Source organism: Saccopteryx leptura, chromosome 2 (assembly GCF_036850995.1).
Source record: "Saccopteryx leptura isolate mSacLep1 chromosome 2, mSacLep1_pri_phased_curated, whole genome shotgun sequence".
NCBI classification, from domain to species: Eukaryota; Metazoa; Chordata; class Mammalia; order Chiroptera; family Emballonuridae; genus Saccopteryx; species Saccopteryx leptura.
In genome coordinates this window covers 218,801,709-218,829,487 of record NC_089504.1, presented here as the reverse complement: position 1 = coordinate 218,829,487, position 27,779 = coordinate 218,801,709, and the positions used below count along the sequence as shown (strand labels likewise).

The 27,779-nt window shown below is 39.2% G+C and overlaps 1 protein-coding gene across 1 annotated transcript in view; it reads right to left on the bottom strand.

Moving 5' to 3' along the window:
- DSCAM (DS cell adhesion molecule) overlaps window positions 1-27,779 on the bottom strand; it is a 636,673-nt gene that overhangs the window by 256,205 nt on the left and 352,689 nt on the right. The gene's annotated exons all lie outside the window — the stretch shown is intronic.

Here is a 27,779-nt window from a genome sequence, read left to right as displayed (position 1 = left end):
ACTTAATATTATGGGGTAATGATGGTTTTTCGCATGCTAGGTGGTGACCTACTAACAGGCTGTGAAATCAATTACATGGGCTATAACTTTATTTTTAAAAAATAAAATAGAGTAGGTAAAATCAGTATACATCACAAATAGTAAAAGTAAGTGTTATGTGAAGACTTTTAGTTTACATGTGCCTATATGGAACTGTGAGTGTATATATATGTATATATGTGTCTATGTATACATATATACTTACTAGGTCCCTTTATATAGTATAGTTTTGCTATGTATTTCTTACTGGGAGTCAGAGTAAAAATGTTTGAAGAACTCTGCTCAGCATCCTGGAAATTTAGCTATTCATTTTTGACTAGGTTTCCTGTGTGCAAGCATGTCTAATAGTCCTGGTATAGTTAGGATTCTTAAAGTCTTCCTTCTAAACATTCAGATTGACAAATTTATGTGGCCACAGACTGACAAGTCTATATGACCTCAGACATGGCTGCATTTACAGCAACAGTGGCAGATAAAGCAATCAATTTCTTTTTCAAGCTACATCATTTGAATATCTTAGATTATGTCTGTTTCATAATGTCACATGAAGATATCTAAGGAAATTACAATGGGTTTATTGAGCCACTCAAACAAATATGTATGCAAACATATACTTACAAAAACACCCCATGATTGAAACCACGTCATATAAATGGCCTGACCCAATGGGATGACATTGATGTTTTAATACCAGCTTCTGTTGTGGTAAGATACCAAAGAATTGAAAAAATTAATATTTTAGGAGGAAGAGTCAGGTTTCTTGTCTCCTCCTTTCTGTAGAGAGTGAGGGAAGAGAAATGTGAAAGTTTCCTGACTTGCAGAGACATACTGTGTAGGAAACCCCATTTTACTAGGAAGCTTAAAGGGCATTTTATAATTTGTGCTTAGCATACAGAGAGATTTTGTAAACATGATTTCTATACTTGTGTGTGATTTAAACCAGCTCAGGATGGACGACAGCATTGTGTTGTAAATAGAGAGATTTTGTGTTGGGTTTTGAGTGGAAGTGGAGTAGAAACTTGTATTCCCTCCCTCCTCCCACACCTGTGACGAAGAGAATAAACACCTAGCCAGGTGCAGGGGGAAGGGAAGAAAGAATAAGTGAGTGCTTTTCCTCCCCTCAATGAGCCATTCACAAACACTATCCCCGGGCCGCCATGTGGGCTCCCCCTCCCACCCTGAAGGCGTATAGTTGATGTATATGCCTCTAGACAAAGGGAGGGCAGATGAACACTAAATGATTTTGGAATGTCTTTTAATATGTAAAACAACATTTTTCACTATTGTGTTACCTTATAAGTTTTAATATGTATAAATATTTTTTATAAATCATATAAGCTTGCTAATAATTATGTCATCTTCCCCTCCTCCTCCTTTTGCTGCCAACCTGTGTGTGATCAAGGGTATACTAACCTGCCTCAGGTCTATATTCTGCTCTGCACGATTTGGGTCAACTATGCCCTGTGTTAGTCATATGTGGCCAGCATATAAATACAATAAATCTCCTCCTTTTAATAAAACTCCTTAAAAATTCATTTGGACTTGGTGTCTCTACATAAACCCAGCGGAATGGGTACTTTACAACACTGTGTTCCAGAGCCTTTTGCTGTGAGAATAACTCAAGTCTCTCTGTGGCTTCTCCAGACTTAACTGATCATGAAACTAATTTCTTAGCATGTCTTTTGTAACAAAAGATTACCATTATAGTCATACAGCATCTGTCTACAATCTACAGAGCCAGTAACAGAGTTGACGGTAACCCTGCTACTAGAGAATAGTTCCTGGTCATAGAGAAAGAAAACAGACATGATTAAACAAGGCTGAAAATACTACATCTATGATTAATCAAGGTTAAGTGGGAACCACTCCGGTCCACAGGCTGTGGGGACTCCACAGAGAAATGCCATTAGGTCACTTAGTGAGAATTTTCCTTCCCTGTAGGAATCCCCTCAAAAAAAGAGTTTTGTAAATTTTCAAAGAGAAAACCTTGGGAAGGTACTGTTTAGCTACCCACCAGCTTTGGAAAGCAATTGGACATGGCAAGCACTTAATATTGTTGTTTTGTTTTAACTGTATCATTATTTGCAATCTATATATGAGTAGTAATACTATTTAAGAGTAGCAATGAAGATTTTCTTTATAATTACATTGCTTTAAGCAAATAAGAAACAAAAATTAAGAAACAAAAATATCTAATAGTAAAAATGGCATTATGAGATTACAGAAATCATTGAGGTGGTTCATGAATGACCAACATTTGAGAAGCACTATATTTGTGATGCTTCCAAGAACAGGTTAGTTACATATTGTTCCTTAAAGACAGGGATAAAAAGGAAAAGATGAAACTGCTCAGAACAACGTAAGAAGTTGGCAGGTCACCTGCATGCAACAACTTCCTATGTTGCAACAGAGAAATCTGGGCTCACTGAAGGCCAGAAAAGGAGCAATGGGGTGACCTCAATGCAGGAACTTTGTGTGTTAGACCACTGAAGTCATGAATGGTAGAAAGGGGTTCTGGATGGCCCAGGGGTTGGTGCCAGTGCTAATGTGGGAAGGTAGCTAGATATTGAGGGGGAAAGGAGCAAAGAGAGTCAGATATTATATTTAATAAAATTTGGAAAGCCTGCTTCAGTAAGAAGCTACAGTATTCCATGTATTAGGAAGCTATAACATTTACAATTCTGGATACGCCCGGGGAGTGCCACACTAAAAGGATTAACACTCCCTCATTCTCCCGCGTAGGGAGAGAGAACCAGTTTTTCTATTCCCCAGAGTAAAACCAATCCAACCTCAGACCATGAGGAAATGTGCTTCTGCGCTTCCACTTTAAGCATGCTCGCTGGAAGCCAAGAAGGTACCCATAGAGGCCTGTCAGTCTAGCCTAGAAAAAGGATATGATCAATAGTGGGAGGAACCAATGCAAGACCACAAATGATTAAGAAGCTAATTGGCTGTCTTAAAGAAAAGTTGGTCTTTTCCAGCCTACAAATATAAACATGGGACTAACAAAGATCTAGTACTTCTTGCTCTATCTTCCCTCACCTGGGAATGTGCACTCACCACATTTGCTCCTGAGCAGCCATGCTGCGTGGACTGACAGCCACAGTCTCCCAAATACAGGCTCTGAGCAGTGGCTGGACCAGACTAAGCTTTGAGAGGGACTGAACCATGGTGCAGAATATTTTGACTTTGGTCTTTATACTGGGCTTAATGAAGTCAAGACTGGATTTTTCCTGGGTAGGACCGATGGAGATGAGACACTGGAAACCTATGGGCAGTCCATTTCAACCCTGAATAAATCTTACTGCAGAAGGCTCATCTTCTCCAGATGGGGGTCCTGTAAATGGCTTTCTCTGCAACTCCATAAAAGAACTCCATTTTCAACTGTAACACCAGGAGATTTTCAAATTGTGGACGATTTTCAGATTGTGAGGCAAGAGGTAAAACTCAAGAGGAAGAGAAATCAACCTGTTGAAGTTACATAGAGAATGTGGCTGAGAGCTGAGTGGGGAAGATTTGAAAGACATTGAGAGAGGTGACCGATGGGAAAAACCAGCCAAGCAGCCTGAGACCAAGGCAGAAACTCTGGGGAGACAGGCTCAGCTTCATAAGGGATCGCTTAGGCTTACTATAATGGACTACTCCTTTAGGGGATGTTCTGGCCTATTTATCTTCTTCAATCTTGTCCTCTCCTCTTTCCTCTGCCCCCCCTTTCCTTTTTCATTTAATTGAAAAAGGACAAACCATCTGCACAAACATAAAATCTCATCTGCGTACCCATCACTCAGAATCGATCATTGTTAAAACTTATTTTAATGAAAGAAAACTTAACAGAAAAAGTTAAATTTTTTTCTTTGCTCCCTCCCCTTGCCTATCTTTTTCACATAAGAAGCCACCCTTTTCAGGAAGTAAGTGTATGGCTCCCAGGTTACAGGTGTCACGCTATCACACACGTGTATGCACCCATGAACTATATATACATCATATCATTCTGTATTCTCTTTTTTTTTCAAATTTGCATAAATTGCTTACTATTTATCATGAAAAACTTGCTTTTTCCAAACAATGTTGTCTTGTTACGCTCTCTCTATGTTGATTTAGACACATCTAGTCCATTTTTTTTAATGGAAATACTGTCATATGTATAACTCATGATCATCACAATGAAGCTCAACTGAGGCATGACTTTTTCTGGGGTGTTGTTTTTTTTTCATTTCTGTAGTCCTACCACCTAGAATAATAGTACAACACACATTATATAATAGTTGCTTATTAAATATCTGTCAAATGAAAAAATGAACTCATTTATTCCACTTTAAGATATCTGATGTCAATCATTCACTATTTTGAAAAATGTATCATCTTCCTTGGCCTACACATGAGAGTCTCGCTGACATGTTCACCTGGATATATAATTATTGGGTTGAGAGGTGCTATGTTTCCAATTTTCCTGCAATGCCACATGACTTCTGAAAGGCCCGCCTGGTACAGCATGTGTCACTGCTTGGCTGAGGTGGGTGGTACTCATGAGACCCCTGGACACAGGGTGGGAGTGGTGTGTTCTCAGTAATTGGTCCTCCCTGAGGACCTGGCATAATGCTTTGTCTTTCCTTTAAAAGCATAATGTCCATTTAAAAAAGAATGATAAGCCTTCACCAGAAAGAAGAGGTTAAGTTATTCCAAGTAATGAAGTGATCCTAAATGTAAAATAAAGAGTTAGGTAAAATGATTCACAGCCAGAACAGGGTCCCCTTGGGCTACTGGAGTATCGCCATCAGTCATGGCCTCAGGGCCTCAAAGCAGAGTCCCTTCCTCCCCAGGTTGTCCATGGTAACCCGAGAAGAGGCTGGATCCCACCACCCACGAGCAGTGCCATGGGTGAGTGCTGGTGCCCACCACTGTGGGAGGCAACATCGCGCTCCGTTAATTACCCACGGCTGTGGGCTGGCCAGCACACCTGCACACAGTGCTTTATTTCATTGTGCTGTGGGCCACCTCCTAGGCAAATATAAATGAAATAAAGCCTTTAAAAGGGAATAAACACTTAGATAAGCCACATTTACTTTTTATTGCAAAGCAACTCTTAATGGGTTTTGTAAGCTCCTTGGAAACATGAAAAGGAAAACGCACACAGGACCCTAAGTCTCTTCACAGATTATCAGACTTGGAGACTTTAGCTGAAGCATCTGTGGAGGGGACCAGGCTGTTTCTGAGACTTGTGAACATGACTGAGTGTTACAGGCAGCAGATGGACTGGCACAGTGCGCTCCTTGGCCAGGCATTTATTTGAGCTGATGGCTCTGCCCTGTCCCGGCGTGGAGAGCTTTGGGCCCTGCTGTTAGTCTGAGGCCCAGCAGCTGGGCCAGGAGGACAGGACTGAACACACATGGTATGGGAGATGCTCTAAGAAGTATAATAGTGAGTTCCTGTCTATTTGCAGTCCCTTAATACTTCTTTATTAATGTCAGGTAATGTTTGTTTTTGTTTTATTAATGTATAACTGATGCCTATGTTTAGTCCTCCTTGGGCTCTGCTAGACACTAATGACCAGAAAATTTTTATCTTTCGATAGTACCCTGTAAAATTCCTATTCAATTTAAAGTGCTAGGAATTATTATTTTCAATCCTCTATATATTTCCGATTACTTTTAATTGCATATTTGTTATACAAGCATCTAAAGAATCTTCCTTTAGAATATTGAGATGAAACTCCTTGAATTGACGTTTGGTCACTCCTGTTATGAAAATATTGTACATTATTTGGGATCTTAGTTTGTCAATTTTTTCCCCCAAATACTTTATTATGGCCAATAAGTCAAATGCAAGTTGGAGCAATTCTGATGATATAAAAAAATTAATCATTATGAATTCTTCCTGGTATAAGAAGCTTAGGATGATAAATAAATATAATAAGCATCCACTTAAGTGAACAAGAGTTTTCAGGGAAGGAAATCCTTAGGGATCTATGAATGAGGAAACTGAACACTAGGGAAAGATCTCAATGTGAGAGGTGCTCTGGGACATTTTCTCTTCTGAGAAGCAATAAGGACAGAAAAAAAAGAGATGGCTTTAGTCCTCCGCAAGTTGACCAAACTTCTGCAGAAAGCTGCAACCTCGCTAAATAAGTGGACTGAAATAAAAATTTCGCAAATAGCCTTGCCTGTCCCTGTTTGAGTTTTGGGTAGGAAGCGTGTCTAACCCCAGCACTGGCCTTGCACAGGTCCCAGGTTTTGATTTACGCTCTCTGAGGTCTAAGAGCCTCTGGAAAAGAAATGAACAAATGACCTAGTTTCCTAGAATATCTGACAGGAACAAAGGCAGGTGTTTCCTGAAGCACTGAGCCACCAGGGATGTTTACAGACTAGGCCTAACTCCTCCTTCCAGTTCCAAGCTCCCAACCCCAAACCACTGAACACATTAGAGACCAATTTACCATAAGACGAGAAGCAACAGAGACCTCAGAAATGGAATCACTGTACATAGATTACTGAATAAATATTTTTGAAATGTTTGCTAAAATATAAAATCGAATCAAAAATAAGAGAAAGGGAAAGGATAATGGCAAAAAGGACAGATACAGCCCTGGCCAGTTAGCTCAGTGGTAGAGTGATGGCCCGGCATGTGGAAGTCCCAGGTGTGATTCCTGGTCAGGGCACATAGGAGAAGCAACCATCTGTTTCTCCACCCCTCTCCCTCCATCTCCCCTTTCTCTCTCTCTCTCTCTCTCTCTCTCTCTCTTCTCCTCCTACAGTCATGGCTCAGTTTGAGCTCATCAACCCTAGGCACTGAGAATGGCTCCGTGGAGCCTCTCCCTCAGGTGCTAAAAATAGCTTGGTTGTGAGAGGCTCCAGATGGGCAGGGCACTGGCCCCAGACAGGGGCCGCTCAGTGAATCCTGGTTGGGGCAATGCAGGAGTCTGTCTATTTACCCTCCTCTCACTTGGAAAAGAAGGAAAAAAAAAGACAGAAACAATGAAACAGAATGTGCAGAAGATAAAAGTATAACGTATTTCCCCATGTAAAAGATGAACATTTTTTTTGAGAAATTTGGGGTCTAAAAACTAGGTGTGCCTTACACAGTGGTTTTCGATTTTTTTTTACTTGAATTTCCCACTTTTTTGTGCTTGTTTTTGTACTTATTGTTGAAGACAGTGATTCGTTATCAGATACAGATGAGGACAAGCTAATGGATTGGGAGTTTTGACAGTGATAAGGAGTTGTATGAATTTTATGATGAACATAATTTGAGTTCAATAACTTTATGTAATATATATTTTTTCAAATTTCAGGCCCTAAAATTAAGGTGAGTCTTATACATGGGAGCATCTTATACATGGGGAAATATGGTAATTTTTGATGTAGCTATTTAGGTTAGACAGAATTGGGGAGATTAGTGTATAATGAGATAAATATAAAGAAATTACCCAAAATATTGCCTAAAGAGAAAAAGAAACACAAAGATGAAAGAGAGGTTAAGAGATTTGGAGGAGAGATGGAGATTTATATGGATAATTACAATTTCAGAAAGAGAAAGTTGGGGGGAAAATGGCAGATGAGCAATATCTGGAGAAAATAATCTGAAAATTTCCTAGAATTGATAGAAAATAAACTTTCCAGTAATAGACTCCAGCCTGGAAATCAAGGATAGGCTTCAGGAAGGGGAAGTGTGACCAAGGACAGAAAGAGATGCAGAAAGTAATGATGAACAAAGAAATGGGTATGAATGAGTAACTAACCAAACGACAAATGCATCCACTGATCATTCATAATAATGACTAGTAGGGTAGATATAAAAATAAGATGTACCTAGAACACTGCACAGTAGCCTTTAAGGTGGGAGGGCAGCCATGGGAGGCGGGGCATTCTGAAGTCCTGGGGTACTGAACACGAGGTAGGTCAGTGTCACTCTATCTGTACCTGAAGGAAAGCGATTTCTTTAGTATGTTTGTGATGCTGACCCACAAATTCCACTCCACCCATGCCTTGACCTGACAAGCACCTACTTACTACCTGAGAAACCAGACAGTGTGCTTTGCAGCTTACAGAGGAGTTTTGTGATCACTACTTTATTGAATCTTCAATAGCAAAACTATAGGAATTAAGGCCATTTTAACCCCTTCACCTCCACTAATTAGTCAGGACGTGCCCTTTGAAAATATTGCACAAAATTAGAAGCATTGTCAACTTCGTATTTTTACAAATGTGTCTAATCTTACTAAAATCTACTAGACTGCATTCTAATGCACTGATGTAGTGGGCATGATGAATTCATTGCTCTAAGGTAAGTGAATCTTGTTTTAAAATTTTTTTCTACATTTTCTCCCCATATCTTCCCACCTAATAGTTGTTTACAGATCCATGTAGAACATGTTCATTTTATATTGGTTTCTACAAGCAACTTTCTCAGTAATATACTGTGCAATGTAACCCTCCTGTACCATTCAGAAATCATGGAATACAACATGGTAAATTTGCTCTTTTCTTCAATCTAATTCAACATGTGTTTAATAAAAGCAGCATATTCCATTATAAAGGGTGAATAAAAATTCCTTGTGTTTTAAGATAATTTGCTCTCTTCTAGAGAGAAAGCACAGAAGGATTTTCTCCAGCAGACATTTTACTCATTTTGATACCTTCTGATAAATTATTCTCATGTCATGCTGAGAAAACTTCAACTTATCATTTGAGTAAGGATATAATAAAGTCATTATAAGTGTCTCACACTGAAGCCATATTTCTTTCATTTCTTGGTATTAAATTTTAATTAGAGAATATCTTTTAAATAACCAGTATTTCATGGATAAAAATAGCATAAATGAGGGTATTAAGGAAAAGCTAAATATTATCAAAAAAGACATCTAACTAACAGGCATCACTTTTTCTTTCTGGCCCATTTTAAAAGATCCATTGTGTATACAGCAAACATCACAAAGGACTATACAAGATCAATGCTGAATTTCCATCATAGATCTCTTAGCATTAATATTTTCCAAGTATGTTAACAAAATTATTTGTTAAATTCCCCAAATCATTTTAACCTCATGAATCAGTTGACCAGGATGTTACTTACCATCAAAACCACAGCTGAAGTGCAAGAGATTTCTGAATTCAATGATTTAGATTAATAAATTTAGTTATAAAGCATACTCCTAACTAAAAAAAGAAAAGAAAATATTTTATAATTACTGGAGGGAGAAGCATTCCTCCAAAATTCTTCACGTACAGTGGCCAACTTTTATTGCCTGCTCGATTTCTTATTCAGTGGGCACCATTTTTGCTAGAATGTGAGAGACCACATGTGTAGCTAAGAAGGAAAGTAATTAAGAGCAAATGTATCCTCAGATATTGTGCTGCCAGAGTTGGAAACCTGGGTGTTCATGATCTTGGGGATCATTATTATAGTACATGTCATTGAGAATAAATCCCAGCTGTTACCTGGTCATTGTGTGACTCTACCTCCTATCCCTATGAAATCCTTTTGGAGAGGAAGTCAGTCATATGACAATGTTGGGGGAAGAGACTGGTGGTGTCGCAGTTCAGTTTTGCATAACCAAGTATCCTTTGACTTCTCTTGCCCAGTTTCATATGCAGACTTTCTCAGCAGGTGTGTGAGCCTAATCTCAAAGTTTAGCCCAAAGCTCAATTTTTGTCCGTTTTCCGCTCTACCTCACAGCCTATAGCATGTGGAGCCTATCAGTTATCTGTTAGACAGCAACAATTTTAGAAGGGTCTATAATAGCCAGCCAAGCGATGACAATCTCTGTTTTCAAACTGACAGGTGCACAGGCGCGTGCGTGCACACACACACACACACACACACACACACACACACACACACACAAAACCAAACCAAAACCAAAAACCCCCAAGATTTGGATCATTCATGGCAGAAAACAGAAGGTCTTTGATGAACTGATCGTCTGTGCCACTTATTTAATGTTTTACTTTTGGCTTCATCTTTCCAAATGATGCCTGTGTTAGTTTCTTAGGGCTGCTATTACAAAGTGCCACACACTGAGTGGCTTAATTTACAGAGGTTTCTTCTCTCACATTTCTGGAGGCCAGAAGTATGAAATCAAGTGGTCAGCTGAGCCACACTCCCTCCAAAACCTCTGAAACTGGATCCTTCCTTATTTCCCCCAGCTTCCAGTAGCTCTGGACATTTCTGATTTATAGCCATGACTCCAGGTTGTATCTCTGCCTTCACCTGCCCATGTTCCCTCTGAGTCTGTGTCCAAATTTCCCACTTGTTATAAGTGTACCAGTTAAATTGGATTAAGGCCCCAGCCTACTACCTTATGACCTCATCTTAATTAATAACATCTGTAATGACCTATTTCCAAATAAGTACCCATTCTGAGCTAGTTGGGTTAAGGGGTTGAGACTTTCAACATATCATTTGGGCAGCATGACACAATTTAACCTATAACAGCATCTCAAAGAAGCACATACTTGCCCATCTCATGTTGACCAAGGTTGAGATAAGAGTGAGCAAACTCTGCCTAGAGTTCTCTCTGCAAGGGAGGAAGGTGGAGAGAGTTTCTCTTAAAAGAATAGCTTTATTATGGAACAAGAGTCCAAAATACATAGCATTTCATGTGAGCTGGGTTTGGCCGCATGAAATCACTGTGCTCTTGAACACACTCACGGAGCAGTGGTCTCCCCAGCAGCTGCTGCTCATACCCTGCTGGGGGCTCTTCCTGGGGGCAGACCTCTGGCTGTCAGAATGAGCACAGAGGTTCATTTAATCATTTGGATGAGCTTGAACTCAGGAGCCACTTCTATATGAAGCAGTCTATGTGTGCATAAACCCCAAACAGAGAAATCTTGAAGAAATTTTGGACAATGTGCTAACCTTGTCTTTGAGATAAGAATGCCACTGTTTTTAATGCAAATCTCAGATCAGTGAAAATATGAGGGAACCCACTCAGTTTAATCAAATGAAATAATGTGCCTACAAGTGATTTAAAAGCAAAACTACAACATATCCTACGTTTTCTTTCTCTTGGAGGAAACAGTTTTAATTTTGCTGGCCTGTGTGGAGATTCATTCCTCTCTCCAATATTTGTGCCCACTATGGAGCTTTTCTCTACATGAGGGTGAGGGTGGGCACAATTGTCAATGACGAGGCACTTCCATGCTGCATGTCCCTCGTGAACTGGAGGAGGATGTTGGTGCCCCCACAACATCCCATATGGCACTAGGCATGCCATTCTGTATTGGATGCTTTTTTACTAGCAGTATTTACAGAAATGTGTCATTCCATTGCTTTTATGGGAAGCTCCTTATTACAAAAGTTTGAAGAACTATTCACTCCACAATGTCGTTTTGAATATAGTATGCTAATGCAATTTGCATATACTATGATTTGGCATGTGGCCCTGGCTCATCTAGATGAAAGGGACTTTGACAAGTCCTTCATCTTCCTCTCTTGGGAAGTGACAGATGTGCAAAGGGGAAGGGAACTCAGGATGTGGGAACCAAGACATATCAACCACTCAGGATGAATCTTTACTTCTTTATCTCTCTTTCTTTTTTTTTTTTTTGAATTTTTTTTTTTTATAATACTTTTATTTTTTTAATGGGGTGACATCAATAAATCAGGATACATATATTCAAAGATAACAAGTCCAGGTTATCTTGTCATTCAATTATGTTGCATACCCACCACCCAAAGTCAGATTGTCCTCTGTCACCTTCTATCTTGTTTTCTTTGTGCCCCTCCCCACCCCCTTTCCCTCTCCCATTCCCCCCTCCCCCCCGTAACCACCACACTCTTATCAATGTCTCTTAGTTTCACTATTATGTCCCACCTACGTATGGAATAATACAGTTCCTGGTTTTTTCTGATTTACTTATTTCGCTTCGTATCATGTTATCAAGATCCCACCATTTTGCTGTAAATGTTCCGATGTCATCATTTCTTATGGCTGAGTAGTATTCCATAGTGTATATGTGCCACATCTTCTTTATCCAGTCATCTATTGATGGGCTTTTTGGTTGTTTCCATGTCCTGGCCACTGTGAACAATGCTGCAATAAACATGGGGCTGCATGTGTCTTTACGTATCAATGTTTCTGAGTTTTTGGGATATATACCCAGTAGAGGGATTGCTGGGTCATAAGGTAGTTCTATTTTCAGTTTTTTGAGGAACCACCATACTTTCTTCCATAATGGTTGTACTACTTTACATTCCCACCAACAGTGTATGAGGGTTCCTTTTTCTCCACAGCCTCTCCAACATTTGTTATTACCTGTCTTGCTAATAACGGCTAATCGAACAGGTGTGAGGTGGTATCTCATTGCCGTTTTGATTTGCATTTCTCTAATAGCTAAAGAAGATGAGCATCTTTTCATATATCTGTTGGCCATTTGTATTTCTTCCTGGGAGAAGTGTCTGTTCATATCCTCTTCCCATTTTTTTATTGGATTGTTTGTTTGTTTGTTGTTGAGTTTTATGAGTTCTTTGTATATTTTGGATATTAGGCCCTTATCTGAGCTGTTGTTTGAAAATATCATTTCCCATTTAGTTGGCTTTCTGTTTATTTTGTTATCAGTTTCTCTTGCTGAACAAAAACTTCTTAGTCTGATGTAGTCCCATTCATTAATTTTTGCCTTCACTTCTCTTGCCTGTGGAGTCAAATTCATAAAATGCTCTTTAAAACCCAGGTCCATGAGTTGAGTACCTATGTCTTCTTCTATGTACTTAATTGTTTCAGGTCTTATGTTTAGATCTTTGATCCATTTTGAGTTAATTTTTGTACAGGGGGACAAACTTTAGTCCAGTTTCATTCTTTTGCATGTGGCTTTCCAGTTTTCCCAGCACCATTTATTGAAGAGGCTTTCTTTTCTCCATTGTGTGTTGTTGGCCCCTTTATCAAAAATTATTTGACTATATATATGTGGTTTTATTTCTGGACTTTCTATTCTGTTCCATTGGTCTGATTGTCTATTTTTCTGCCAATACCATGCTGTTTTGATTGTCGTGGCCCTATAATATAGTTTGAAGTCAGGTATTGTAATGCCCCAAGCTTCATTCTTTTTCTTTAGGATTGCTTTGGCTATTCGGGGTTTTTTATAGTTCCATATAAATCTGATGATTTTTTGCTCTATTTCTTTAAAAAACGTCATTGGAAGTTTGATGGGAATTGCATTAAATTTGTATATTGCTTTGGGTAATATAGCCATCTTGATTATATTTATTCTTCCTAGCCAAGAACAAGGTATATTCTTCCATCTCATTATATCTTTTTCGATTTCCCTTAACAATGGTTTATAGTTTTCATTATATAAGTCCTTTACATTCTTTGTTATGTTTATTCCTAAGTATTTTATTTTTTTTGTTGCAATCGTGAAGGGGATTATTCTTTTGAGTTCCTTCTCAGTTGTTTCATTGTTGGCATATAGAAAGGCTATTGACTTCTGTAGGTTAATTTTGTATCCTGCGACCTTACTGTATTGGCTTATTGTTTCTAGTAGTCTTTTTGTGGATTCTTTGGGGTTTTCGATGTATAGGATCATATCATCTGCAAAAAGTGATACCTTTACTTCTTCTTTTCCGATATGGATGCCTTTTATTTCTTTGTCTTGTCTGATTGCTCTGGCTAGAACTTCTAGTACCACATTAAATAAAAGTGGAGAGAGTGGACAACCCTATCTTGTTCCTGATTTAAGGGGGAAAGCCTTCAGTTTAGTGCCATTTAATATGATGTTAGCTGATGGTTTATCATATATGGCCTTTATCATGTTGAGATATTTTCCTTCTATACCCATTTTGTTGAGAGTCTTAAACATAAAATTGTGTTGTATTTTATCAAAAACCTTTTCTGCGTCTATTGATAAGATCATGTGGTTTTTGTTCTTTGTTTTGTTGATATGGTGTATTACGTTAACCGTTTTACGTATGTTGAACCATCCTTGAGATTCTGGGATGAATCCCACTTGATCATGATGTATTATTTTTTTAATATGTTGTTGTATTCGATTTGCTAGTATTTTGTTTAGTATTTTAGCATCTGTATTCATTAGAGATATTGGTCTGTAGTTTTCTTTTTTTGTGCCATCCTTGCCTGGTTTTGGTATGAGGGTTATGTTGGCCTCATAAAATGTGTTTGGAAGTATTGCTTCTTCAATTTTTTGGAAGACTTTGAGTAGAATAGGAACCAAGTCTTCTTTGAATGTTTGATAAAATTCGCTTGTATAGCCGTCAGGGCCTGGACTTTTATTTTTGGGGAGGTTTTTAATGGTTTTTTCTATTTCTTCTTTACTGATAGGTCTGTTTAGGCTTTCTGCTTCTTCTTGACTCAGTCTAGGAAGGTTGTATTGTTCTAGGAATTTATCCATTTCTTCTAGGTTGTTGAATTTAGTGGCATAAAGTTTTTCATAGTATTCTACAATAATTCTTTGTATATCTACGGTGTCCGTGGTGATTTCTCCTCTTTCATTTTGGATTTTGTTTATATGAGTCCTTTCTCTTTTTTCCTTGGTAAGTTTTGCCAAGGGTTTGTCAATTTTGTTGATCTTTTCAAAGAACCAGCTCCTTGTTCTATTAATTTTTTCTATAGTTTTTCTGTTCTCTAATTCATTTATTTCTGCTCTGATTTTTATTATCTCCTTTCTTCGGCTGGTTTTGGGTTGTCTTTGTTCTTCTTTTTCTAGTTCCTTAAGGTGGGAAGTTAAGTGGTTCACTTGGGCTCTCTCTTGTTTGTTCATATATGCCTGAAGTGATATGAACTTCCCTCTTATTACTGCTTTTGCTGCATCCCATAGATTCTGATATTTCGTATTGTCATTTTCAAGTCTGTATATATCTTTTGATCTCTGCACTTATTTCTTCTTTGACCCATTCATTTTTTAAAAGTATGTTGTTTAGTTTCCACATTTTTGTGGGATTTTTTTTCCTCTTTTTTGCAGTTGAATTCTAGTTTCAAGGCTTTATGATCAGAAAATATGCTTGGTACAACTTCAATTTTTCTGAATTTGCTGATGTTGTTTTTGTGGCCCAACATATGGTCAATTCTGGAGAATGATCCATGTACACTGAAGAAAAATGTATACTCAGTCAACTTTGGGATGAAATGTCCTGTAGATGTCTATCATATCCAGGTGCTCTAGTGTTTTGTTTAAGGCCACTATGTCTTTGTTGATTCTCTGTTTGGATAACCGATCTAGAGCCGTCAGCGGTGTATTGAGGTCTCCAAGTATGATTGTGTTTTTGTCAGTTTTTGTTTTAAGATCAATAAGTAGCTGTCTTATATATTTTGGTGCTCCTTGGTTTGGTGCATATATATTAAGAATTGTTATGTCTTCTTGATTCAGTGTCCCCTTAGCCATTATGAAATGGCCATTTTTGTCTCTGGGTACTTTTCCTGTCTTGTAGTCAGCATTATCCGATATGAGTATTGCTACACCTGCTTTTTTTTGGATGTTATTTGCTTGGAGTATTGTTTTCCAGCCTTTCACTTTGAATTTGTTTTTATCCTTGTTACTTAGATGAGTTTCCTGTAGGCGGCATACAGTTGGATTTTCTTTTTTAATCCATTCTGCTACTCTGTGCCTTTTTATTGGTGAGTTTAATCCGTTTACATTTAGTGTAATTATTAATACTTGTGAGTTCCCTATTGCCATTTTATATCTTGCTTTCTGTTAGTTTTGTGTCTTGTTTGATCCTTCTCTTTCGTTTTTCTATCTTTTGTTTTTATTTGGTTGTATTCCATACATCTTTCCTCTGTTGCTATCTTTTTTATCTCATGTGCTTCTGTGGTGGTTTTTTCAATGGTGGTTACCTTTGAGTAATGAAAAGGGTCCCTACCCTGTTCATTGTAGCGAACTATTTTGTGAGTACTTTTGCACTCCATCGTCCTTTGCTACTGTTAATCTCCATCTCTCCCCCTCTTTCTTTTTGTTGTTGTCACAGTTTAAATTTGGTTTTATTGTGTTCTTCTTGGAGCTTTTACTTGTGGCTCTGTTTTTTTTTTGTTCTTTGTATCTGATTGGAGAACCCCCTTTAGTAATTCCTGGAGTGGGGGTTTTCTGATGATAAATTCCTTCATCTTTTCTGTATCTGTGAATGTTTTTATTTCTCCTTCATATTTGAAGGATAGCTTTGATGGGTATAGTATTCATGGCTGAAAGTTCCTCTCTTTCAGGACTTTAAATATTGGGGTCCACTCTCTTCTAGCTTGTAGAGTTTCTGCTGAGAAATCTGATGATAATCTAATGGGCCTTCCTTTATATGTTGTATTCTTCTTTTCCCTGGCTGCCTTGAGAATTTTTTCTTTGCTGTTGGTTTGTGTCAATTTCATTATGATATGCCTTGGAGTAGGTTTGTTGGGGTTAAGAAAACTCGGAGTTCTGTTTGCTTCTTGAACTTGAGGCTTTAGTTCTTTCCACAGGCTTGGGAAGTTCTCATCTATTATTTGTTTGAGTATGTTCTCCATTCCATTTTCTCTCTCTTCTCTGTCTGTTATACCTATTATTCTTATGTTATTCTTTTTGATGGAGTCAGATAATTCTTGTAGGGCTATCTCATTTTTTTTAATTTTTGAGTCTCTTTCTTCTTCTCTCTGCTGTGCCTCAAGTTGCTTGTCTTCTATTTCACTAATCCTCTCTTCTATCTGACCTGTTCTATTAGCTAAGCTTGTTACTTCGTTTTTCAGCTCGTGAATTGAGTTTTTCATCTCTGTTTGATTTGTTTTTATAGTTTCAATTTCCTTGGACATATATTCTTTGTGTTCATTGAGTTGTTTTCTGAGCTCCCTAAATTGTCTTTCTGTGTTTTCTTGTATATCTCGGAGGATTTTTAGGATTTCTATCTTGAATTGTCTGTCATTTAGCTCCAAGGTTTCCAATATATTAAATTTTTTCTCCATAGATTTTTCCTCATCTAGCTGTGTTACCTCTCTTTCTTTTGTATCCATGATATTCGATTTTCTCTTCCTTAATGGCATCTGAGGGTGGTTTTGTTGATAGTATTAATGAGATTTAATAAAGAATAAAAAGTTAAAAAAAAATAAAAAAAATAAAAAATCGAAAATAGTTGTTTTTTTTAAAAAAAATTAATAATGAAATAAAGAAAAATAAAATAAAATAAAAAGTTTTTAAAAAAGGAAATTATTCCCCCCCTCCTTTTTTCCTCTCCTCTCCTCTCCCCTCTTTCTTGAGAAAATCTTGTGGTGAACTGTGAATTATAACAAACAATGCCTGTGATGGAGGGCCTGAATTGGGGAAAAGTAATAAAGGGGCAAAAAAAAAAAAAAAAAAAGAAAAGAAAAGAAAAGAAAAACGAGAAAAAGAAAAAAAAAAAGAAAAAAAAAGAGCGTATGGACCCACAAAAAGCAAATAAGGAAATAATTTGGGTCAAGAATAAAATGATTTGCTTTTAGGTGTTGGTTGTCTAAGAGTTATGATGAGAGGAATAAGAGGAAAATGGAAAAATGGGGAGACAAATTAAAAAATTACTATTGTATTTAGTGGAACAAGAACTAGATAAAATGGAGAGCCAGGGATGGGAGCACTGCTAGTGAGTTAAAAAGGTGAAGTAAACCCCCCCCCCCAAAATGCCACAAACATAAGTTTGAGTCCCAGATAAGATAATTTGTTTGTTATTGAGGTTTGAATGAGAGGAGATGTAAAGGAGAAAGGAAGAAACTAATATAGAGGGAGAAAAGAAAGAGAGAGAGAGAAAAAAGAGGGAACCACTAATAGAAGAAAAAAGAAAGGAGAGAGAGAGAGAGAGAGTTAAGGGTTTTGGAGTGCAACCCTCATAGAGAGAAAGGAAGAGAAGAGAAAAGATAATGGGAGATGTAACACTTATGGGTAGTGTAGTTCAAGGAGAGGAGAGAGTAAGACCGGCAGAGAGTTAATCGGCCAAATTGGAGGAGGAAAAAAAGTATCAAGAATGAAGATAAGAGAAACAAACAAACAAATATAATAAAATGGGATAGGTTATAAAGTCTGCAGATTATTCTTGATTTTGAGAGGTTATCTTCTTGCTTTTTCTTTTCTCTCCCTCTTCCTGGTCGGTGACTCTGTACCCCAGGTTCTGCCCCTTTGGCACTCTCAGGTAGAGGTTTGCAGTTGATAAGTCTCTATGGCAATGTCATGTATTGTGCTTTAGTCTCGTTGGCAGTCGAGGCTATTAGCATTTATAGGCTCCGACAGTGAGAGAGTCCGTGTTCCTGGAGCCTTTCTCCTAGTCTTTCCTTCCTCAATTAGTAGCCTGATAATCCAGCTATGGGGTTGCTGCTGCCTCTGCCTGGATAGTAAGAGGCTCAAAGAGCTGGCAACTCCCCACTCTATTTCCACTCAGCACAGGGCTCTGGGTAAGGCTCAGTCAGTCAGAGCTGCTAGCATAATCAGGCGCGCTTTCCGCCCACTCAAAGACCTCTGGTTCTGCCTGCCACTCTGTCCGGTAACACAGGCGGGCACCCACTTCCGGGGCGCTTGGAGGAAACTCACTCACCAGCTGCGCGCGCAGACCAGGATATCCGGCCAGCAGTCTCACGCTCTGAGTGAAACCCCCAACTGCAGGGAAAAGTTGCAGCGTTGGAATTGAGTCTCGCTCCGTCCCCGTGTGCGGCTTTTGCAAGGCACTGGGGCGGCCCGAGATTCCGCTTTGGCCCACACAAAGGCCCCTGACTCTGCCCCTCTGTGCGATAACACGGGCGCGCACTGCCGAGGCACTCGGAGGAATCTCTCATTCACTATCTGCGCGCGCAAACCAGGATATGAGGCCGGCCGCGTTTCCCTCTGAGTGAAACCCCCAGCAGCAAGGAAAATTTCCACCGTTGGAATTAGTTCTCACTCCCTCCCGTGCGTGGCTTTCCCAGGGCACTGGGGCTGCCCAGAGACGCTGCCCTCGGCTCACAGAAAGGCCTCTGACCCTGCCTCTCCGTAGGGCAACACGGGCACCCACTCTCGGAGCCTAGGAAGAAATCTCTCGCCCACTAACTGCGCACCAACCAGGAGACCGGGTAAAATGGCCGCCCCGCTTGTCTTTCTGTGTTTGGGTTTGGCGCGAGTGTTAGCTTGTATTGCCTGGGTTGCCACAGGATCAGTTTTTTCTCTGCCTGGATCTCCGTGCCACAGCCTGGTTCAGTCGTTTGTGTCGTGGCCTGAATCTATTCACCCCCTTTGCCCGCCTCAGTTTCTATATTCACAGTTACCAGAGAAAGCCGCCCTGTTTAGGTTAGTGAGGAAGGCAGAGCATTTCTTACTCCCTATTTCCTTCGGGGTTTGGTTATATATTTAGCCAATTTTTCACTCGACCATACCTTTGGGTGTATTGCGAAGCATCTGGAGGCTCCAAGTATAGGTTTTTCTGTTTCTGGTTGAAGATCTTGTTGAGTTTTGGGGGAGATTTATCGGAATCGCTTCCTACCCCGCCATTACTCTGACGTCATCTCCCGGCAATTGTTTTGATATCTTCATGTGACATATGAGAAGTCTGGCTGATGTCATCTTAATAGTTATTCCATTTGCTAATAATTATGGTATGTAATTGACCCTGAGTAGGGAGAGACTGAATCCGTCTCAGCGTCCGCAGTCCACGGAGGACGCTGGCTGTCAGCACAGACCCGTGGGCCTCCTCGTCTGCCACCGACGCCTATCTCTCTTTCTATTCCCCTCACTATCTCCACGGTTATTCTACCTATCCTCATCAAACATTCAATACACTTTTTAAATTTCACATTGGAACACTGACCAAGGGAGAGGAATGCCTGCATATTTACTCCACCATGTTTTCTAATCTTATAATTATATTAATACTATTTTTAAAATATCTGCAAACCATTTATCACAATTCTAAAGATAATTTATTATCCTAGTGTGGGTTAAAGAGAAAAAGCATCTGGTAAGTATTTGGAAAATGTAGACACCTATAAAATAACCCTTAGATGATCAGATCAGAGGTTCATTTACAGGCCATACCCTTTCCAAAATAAACTATATTTAAAATTACTTATAGAACAAGAGTAGACTAGAAAATAATATTCTTGTACAGAACAAATTTAGAACTATTTTCTAAGAAACTACCCCAATAAAACTTAGAAAGTAATAATCACACAAGTTTAAGTATCCCTTGAAATCACAAAGAAGGACAGAACACAGTTCTTATCACACCCCAAATTCCAGGATGGAGCATATGTTATGCAACTCAGGAAAGAAAGAGCAATCACATGTGGGGCAGAGGAACCCCTGGGTCACTTGGAACTCTGAGCTTCCTCCCTGGGCTCCTACCAAGCTCTGAGCTGCAGCTGGAGAGACACATTATAGAAGGACCAGACAGGAACATCAGAGCAAACATAACCTAAGAAGCAATGGTTGAAACTCAGTGAGGTCCCAAGGTACGTGACGTAGGTAAGAAAACATACAGTGGGCACAGCCAGAAACTCCTGTTGTTGAGCTGTGTCAATATCAGCTGAGCCACCAGGCCAATTTTTAATAATAAACAAAAAATAAAAATAGAAGATTTTTTTATAAATAAATTTTTATTTTAATGGGGTGACATCAATAAATCAGGGTACATATATTCAAAGAAAACATTTCCAGGTTATCTTGTCATTTAGTTCTGTTGCATACCCATCACCCAAAGAGAGATCATCCTCCGTCACCCTCTATCCACTTTTCCCTGTACCCCTCCCCCTCCCCCTCTCCCTCTCCCTCCTTCCCTCCCCCCACCCCCTGTAACCACCCCACTCCTGTCCATGTCTCTTAGTCTCGCTTTTATGTCCCACCAATGTATGGAATCCTGCAGTTCTTGTTTTTTTCTGATTCCTTTACTTCACTCCGCATAATGTTATCAAGATTCCACCATTCTGCTGTAAGTGATCCGATGTCATCATCTCTTCTAGCTGAATAATATACCATAGTGTATATGTGTCCCATCTTCTTTATCCAGTCTTCTATTTTTTTTACAGTGATTAAAAGCCTTTAAGCAAACTCTTGGCCAATACAGCAAGAATCCATAAAAGAGTAGTGTCCTTAACATGTTCACCAAGTCCAAGTTGGCCCCATCACCATGCCAAATTCCTGAAAAACGCAACCGAACCACAGTTCAGTCTGTTAGGAGCTGTCACAGGGAGCAGGAGTCCAGGAAAAGTCCACATCCAGGAAAAGTCTGCATGGCACTGGAATTGTTGTCACCATTCTATACTTTGCAGCTCATGTCCAAGTCCCAATGACCGCTGCTTCTAGCTGGGAATGGTTCAGGTGGACTGGAGAAGCCATTTGCAGCATGCATGGATATGGAGCTTCTGTTCTCCTCTGCCTGGAGAGATGAGACCAGGTAGCTTTTCCCTGGAGCTCTGCGACTGTGGCATGGTAAAGAGAACCTTGGGATACACTAAACTGGGTGGCAAAGGTAGATTCATAAAAAAGTTGGCAAAAGGGGGAAAGAGAGCTCTAAATTAGGAGTAGGTCCCAGCCTGAAATATGAGTGAGGCATTGAGGTAAGAGGGATAAAGGAAACACTATATATTAAGCAAAGCAGCAGAAAATAGGACTATCAACACCCACAACAGAGATCTTTGAGGGAAGAATAAAAAACTTGACTATTCAGGCAAAACATAGTTAAGTGGCCCTTGTGCAAATGAGATCAGTTTACCTGTTTCTTGGAAGAAATACCCTAGGCTCGTCCACAGTGTCGTAGATGGGGCCATCAGCCCTGGGCACCTTCAGCCTTCAGTGGCAAACCCCAGCTTTCTGGGCAAGGTTAGGTCATAGGTGGCTGGAGCAGGGCTGGAAGAGACTGAACCCTCCCTTAGAGGAGCGAGGGGGAAGCCTACCTTCCAGTGTCCCTGTTTCCTCACAGCAGAGGCATGTAAGCCTGGCAGGCTTTAGCTCAATGACCTTCCTTTCCACTATGAAGCAGGACCCAAATGGCATCCTATGAGACCCCTTTGGGGCGTTGGAGCCTTTAAGGGTGTATCCTAAAAGCTGGTAGTTCCCCTGATCTCTATTGGGCTTTTTCTGCCTCTAGGTATCTTAAAAGCCATTCTCAGAAGATCTCACTGAGGGGTTTGAGGATCCCCATCCACCTATATAAATCTTTTCCATATATCTGGAGCTATTTGGAAAAAGACAAAACAGTGTTATTAGCTGGATCTAATAAAGAAGGTAGGAGTTTGCAGGCGAAAAAGATTTGGTGTCTCCTGTTCATCAGCATTCCAAAGAAATGTAAATTTTTTTTTTAAGTAAAATACATGATATGGTAGACTCGTAGGAGTTCCAGGATATGACTACTGCCTCTTGAATTTTTTTTTTAAATTGACCTTAAAATGTTTGCTGAGTACACTTTAATAATACCTTAACTTTAAAGATTGTAAGCATGACAAAATACAGTAAATGCTTTTACTCCATATGCAGGAGCATTTCCAGTTTAGCCAGTTTAGGAAATCCAATAATAGAACAATGCATACAGACAATGAGCTATAACATGCTTAGCAGCCTCTCCTGCTCTGACAGAGGTTACTATAGATCCGGAATATGTATCCACTGTAATGTAGACATAGGACTGTTTGCCAAATGAAGGTATATGAGTAACATCCATCTGCCAAAGTTGTCCTGGTAGGGGTCCTTGAGGGTTAACTCCAAATGAAGGGGCAGTATAGGACCCCTTGGACAGGATTTCCCAATCTGCCGTGCTGCTTCCCGAGAAAGTTGAAACTGTTTACAGCGGACTGCAATGTTCTGGTGATGAATAGTATGAGACTGACTTGCTTGGTCTGTCATGGTTGCTCCATATAATTTTCTTTTGGGTAGCTTGATCAACAAGGGCATTCCTAGGCCCTGGCCGGTTGGCTCAGCGGTAGAGCATTGACCTGGCATGCAGGATTCCCGGGTTCGATTCCCAGTCAGAGTACACAGAAGAAGCGCCCATCTACCTCTCCACCCCTTCCCCTCCCTCCCCTCCGTCCCCCTCTTCCCCTCCTGCAGCCAAGGCTCCACCGGAGCAAAGCCACCCCGGGCACTAAGGATGGCCCCATGGCCTCCGCCCCAGGTGCCAGAATGGCCCTGTTTGCAACAGAGCAACACCCCAGATGGGCAGAGCATTCCCCCCTGGTAGGCATGCCAGGTGGATCCCGGTCAGGCGCATGCAGGAGCCCGTCCAACTGCCTCCCCATTTCCATCTTCAGAAAAATACAAAAAATAAGTAAATAAAAGAAAAAATACAACAACAAAAAAAAGAAAAGAAAAGAAAAGAAAAGAGAGAGAGAGAGAGAAAAAAAAGGGAATTCCTTTGTGATAAAGCTACAGGGAGCATGGAGTGAGCTTGAGTATGTCCTATGAAACATGGAGTTCTATGTTGACATATAAGTCTTTGAAGAAGGAGGAACTGCTGAAATAGTTCATCAGCATTTGTCCCTAAGACAGCAGTCTTTATAGTGGACACCATAAGTAAATATTTGCTGTCTGTCTATAGATTAAAGGGGAAATATGTCAAATGCTGAAAAGCCATGCTCTTTGTGCCCCTCCCCTCCCCCAACCCCCCCCTCTCCTCCCCCCACCCTGTACCCCCAACACTGTTGTCCATGTCTCTGAGTCTCATCTTTATGACCCACCTATGTATGGAATCATATAGTTCTTAGTTTTTTCTGATTTACTTCTTTTGCTCAGTATAATGTTATCAAGGCCCATCCATGTTGTTGTAAAAGATCCTATGTCATCATTTCTTATGGCTGAGTAGTATTCCATAGTATATATATACCAAAGCTTTTTAATCCACTCGTCCACTGATGGACACTTGGGCTGTTTCCAGATCTTTGCTATTGTGAACAATGCTGCCATAAACATGGGGGTGCATTTCTTCTTTTCAAACAGTGCTATGGTGTTCTTGGGGTATATATATTCCTAACAGTGGTATAGCTGGGTCAAAAGGCAGTTTGATTTTTAATTTCTTGAGGAATCTCCATACTGTTTTCCACAGTGGCTGCACCAGTCTGCATTCCCACCAGCAGTGCAGGAGGATTCCCTTTTCTCCACATCCTCGCCAGCACTTATTCTGTGTTGTTTTATTGATGAGCACCATTCTGACTGGTGTGAGGTGATATCTCATTGTGGTTTTAATTTGCATTTCTCTAATCATTAATGATGTTGAACATTTTTTCATATGCCTGTTGGCCATCTGTGTGTCCTATTTGGAGAAGTGTCTATTCATTTCTTTTGCCCATTTTTGGATTGGATTGTTTGTCTTCCTGGTATTAAGTTTTACAAGTTCTTTATAAATTTTGGTTATTAACCCCTTATCAGACGCATTGTCAAATATATTCTCCCATTGTGTAGTTTGTCTTTTTATTCTGTTCTTATTGTCTTTAGCTGTGCAGAAGCTTTTTAGTTTGATAAAGTCCCATTTGTTTATCCTGTCTTTTATTTCACTTGCCTGTGGAGACAAATCAGCAAATATATTGCTGCGAGAGATGTTAGAGAGCTTACTGCCTATGTTTTCTTCTAAGATGTTTATGGTTTCACGGCTTATATTTAAGTCTTTTATCCATTTTGAGTTTATTTTTGTGAGTGGTGTAAGTTGGTGGTCTAGTTTCATTTTTTTGCAGGTAGCTGTCCAGTTTTCCCAACACCATTTGTTGAAGAGGCTGTCTTTACTCCATTGTATTTCCTTACCTCCTTTGTCAAATATCAGTTGTCCACAGAGCTGTGGGTTTATTTCTGGGTTCTCTGTTCTGTTCCATTGATCTATGTGCCTGTTCTTATGCCAGTACCATGCTGTTTTGAGTACAATGGCCTTATAATATAACTTGATATCCAGAAATGTGATACCTCCCGCTTTATTCTTCCTTTTCAAGATTGCTGAGGCTATTCGTGTTCTTTTTTGGTTCCATATAAATTTTTGGAATATGTGTTCTATATCTTTGAAGTAAGTCATTGGTATTTTAATCGGTATTGCATTGAATTTATAAATTGCTTTGGGTAATATAGACATTTTAATGATGTTTATTCTTCCTAACCATGAGCATGGTATATGCCTCCACTTATTCGTATCTTCCCTGATTTCTTTTATCAATGTTTTATAATTTTCCGAGTACAAGTCTTTAATCTCCTTGGTTAGATTTATTCCTAGGTACTTTATTTTTTTGGTTGCAATGGTAAAGGGGATTGATTTCTTGATTTCTCTTTCTGACAGTTCATTATTAGTGTATAAAAATGCCTCTGATTTCTAAGTATTGATTTTATATCCTGCCACCTTGCCAAATTCATTTATTAAGTCTAGTAGTTTTTTGACTGAGGCTTTAGGGTTTTCTATATACAATATCATATCATCTGCAAATAATGATAGTTTTACTTCTTCTTTTCCAATTTGGATGCCTTTTATTTCTTTTTCTTGTCTGATTGCTGTGGCTAGGACTTCCAGAACTATGTTGAATAAGAGTGGTGAAAGGGGGCACCCCTGCCTTGTTCCTGATCTTAAGGGGATTGCTTTTCATTTTTGCCCATTGAGTATGATGTTGGCTGTGGGTTTGTCATAGATGGCCTTTATCATGTTGAGGTATGTTCCCTGTATTCTCACTTTGCTGAGAGTTTTGATCATGAATGGGTGCTGGACTTTATCAAATGCTTTAGAAGATTTAAAAGATAGTAAAATCTATAACCCCAAACCAGTATTAAAAAGAGCCATGAGGTGATAAATATGGGAATAATTAAACATTAGTGCCTAATTAGAGATCACTCAAGTATAAGACCACACACAATGCACACTGTATACATTAGCACACCCTGTGTGGTTCCTTAATACTGACTTCAGATTGAGGCCACTAAATTCTTGGATGAAGGTTTAAAATCATCTCAAATCTAGAGGTCAAATTCAGAGAAATATAACCCAGTTAATAAACTGATTCTTTAAATTTCGTTCACTTCTAAAAGCCACACCCAAGGGACCTGGTACATCCCCTCACTGCCTGAGAATCTCTCAGGGCCCAAGTACACACTGTCTGGCACAGAATGACAATAAATATCAGTTACAAAAAAAATGAAACATGAGTAAATTTCCACCAAGAAGTGAGTTGGTATTTAAACATGAACAGACATAATTCCCAGCTCTTGGAGCTTATATTTTATAGGAGGAGAAAATACAAAGAAAATTCTGGCTTTTATTATTAAATTTATGTTTATCAGTATATATTTAAAATTCAAGGTATATAGAATCCATATTTTCTTTTTTACAGGGTCTTCTTAAATTATATTTTATTACAAATATAGCCACAGTGTTAAAAATGTTGAAAATAAAGAAATTGTATAGAATACAATATAAATCTCTCCTAATTCCATTAGCAAGGCGGAAGAGCTGACCATCAGCTGACAACTACAAATGATTCTGTGTATTTCTTTCCATACTTTTCTGCATATATGTATATTTATCAATAGATAATTGAGATTATATTGTTATTTACATAGTTTTACATTTAGTTTATTTAACTTGATATTTTTATCATGTGTGCACTCAATGGATATTGTACAAATGTTGCTAAGTCATGAATGATTTCCTGTCATGAAAAGGTTCTAATACTTCATTTTAATACTGTGTAATAATCCATCAGGTAGGTATACACTAATTTAACTAACTTCTCTTCTTTTGAGTACTTCTGAAATTTCACTATTATAATTAAAATACCATAAAACTCTCCACATAGATCTTTATCTGTGTTTCTAATGATTTCTTTAACTTGATCCCTTAAGTAAAGTTTCTGGGGCCAAACTTATACTTTTTTCAAGAAAGACAATCAATTGGTGAATATTCAGAAAAGTCCAGGAATAAATTCTACACTATAGCGGCAAAGTAGTTTAACACAATGGCAGTCTGCTGGGGATCTAAGTTCAGCAGTGACCATTTAGTCCACCTCACTCAGAATGTCTACAGACATGAGGGGTGACAGGGAAGTGCAGCAACTTTCCATCGATATCCATGTTCCAGACATTCTGCATATTAGCTCATTTAATTCCCCAACACCCTTATGAGTTGAATAAGGAAGCTGAGGTCCAGCAAGGTCATATAACAAGAGGACTAAGGTCACATATTCCGGGTGTGCCTGACTCCCAGTGCCATATTCCCAGTGCTCCAGCTAAGATGAAAAATAGAGTACACAGACCTGCACTGCCCCCTATGGTCTGGCTGCATCCTAACCACTCTGGGGGCCTGCCTGTGGATGTATCTGGGAAGGCTGCTTTTTCCTCCCTGAGTGTGAGCCCAGCAGGCACACTGAGTCATCCAAACCCCTTGCTCAGACAGAAACATATACTGAAGAGAAAGCACAGAGGACAAAGCCATCTCTTCCCTAGAGGATGAGAGGATGGGAGAAACTCTTTACCTTGTGCTTAGTTTTCTAATTTCACCCAAAGGATAGGGGAAAGGAGAATTTTTAACATAGAACTGTAGGACCAAAGGCACACAAGTTTATGTTTGATTTTGTGTGTAATTGTAGAGTCTTGGGTGGCATTAGCACAGAGACAGAAAGATAGGTAGTCCTGGGACGGAGAGGGCTTTAAAAATCAGTAAATCCCACCATCTTTAATACGCATTACTTATTCCCCAAGGGGACCATTAGGCACATTTTAAAGAAAGGAAAGAAAGAATTAGGTAATTTTACATAGTAGATTATAATTGGTATAAGTATACTGAATCCAGTTAATCTAATTTGTCAAGAGACTTGCAATATTTTTATGAAAATGTGAACTCTAGTTAACAAATGGTAATTTTTGTATTTGAACTTCCTCCTCCCTTTCCTTTCT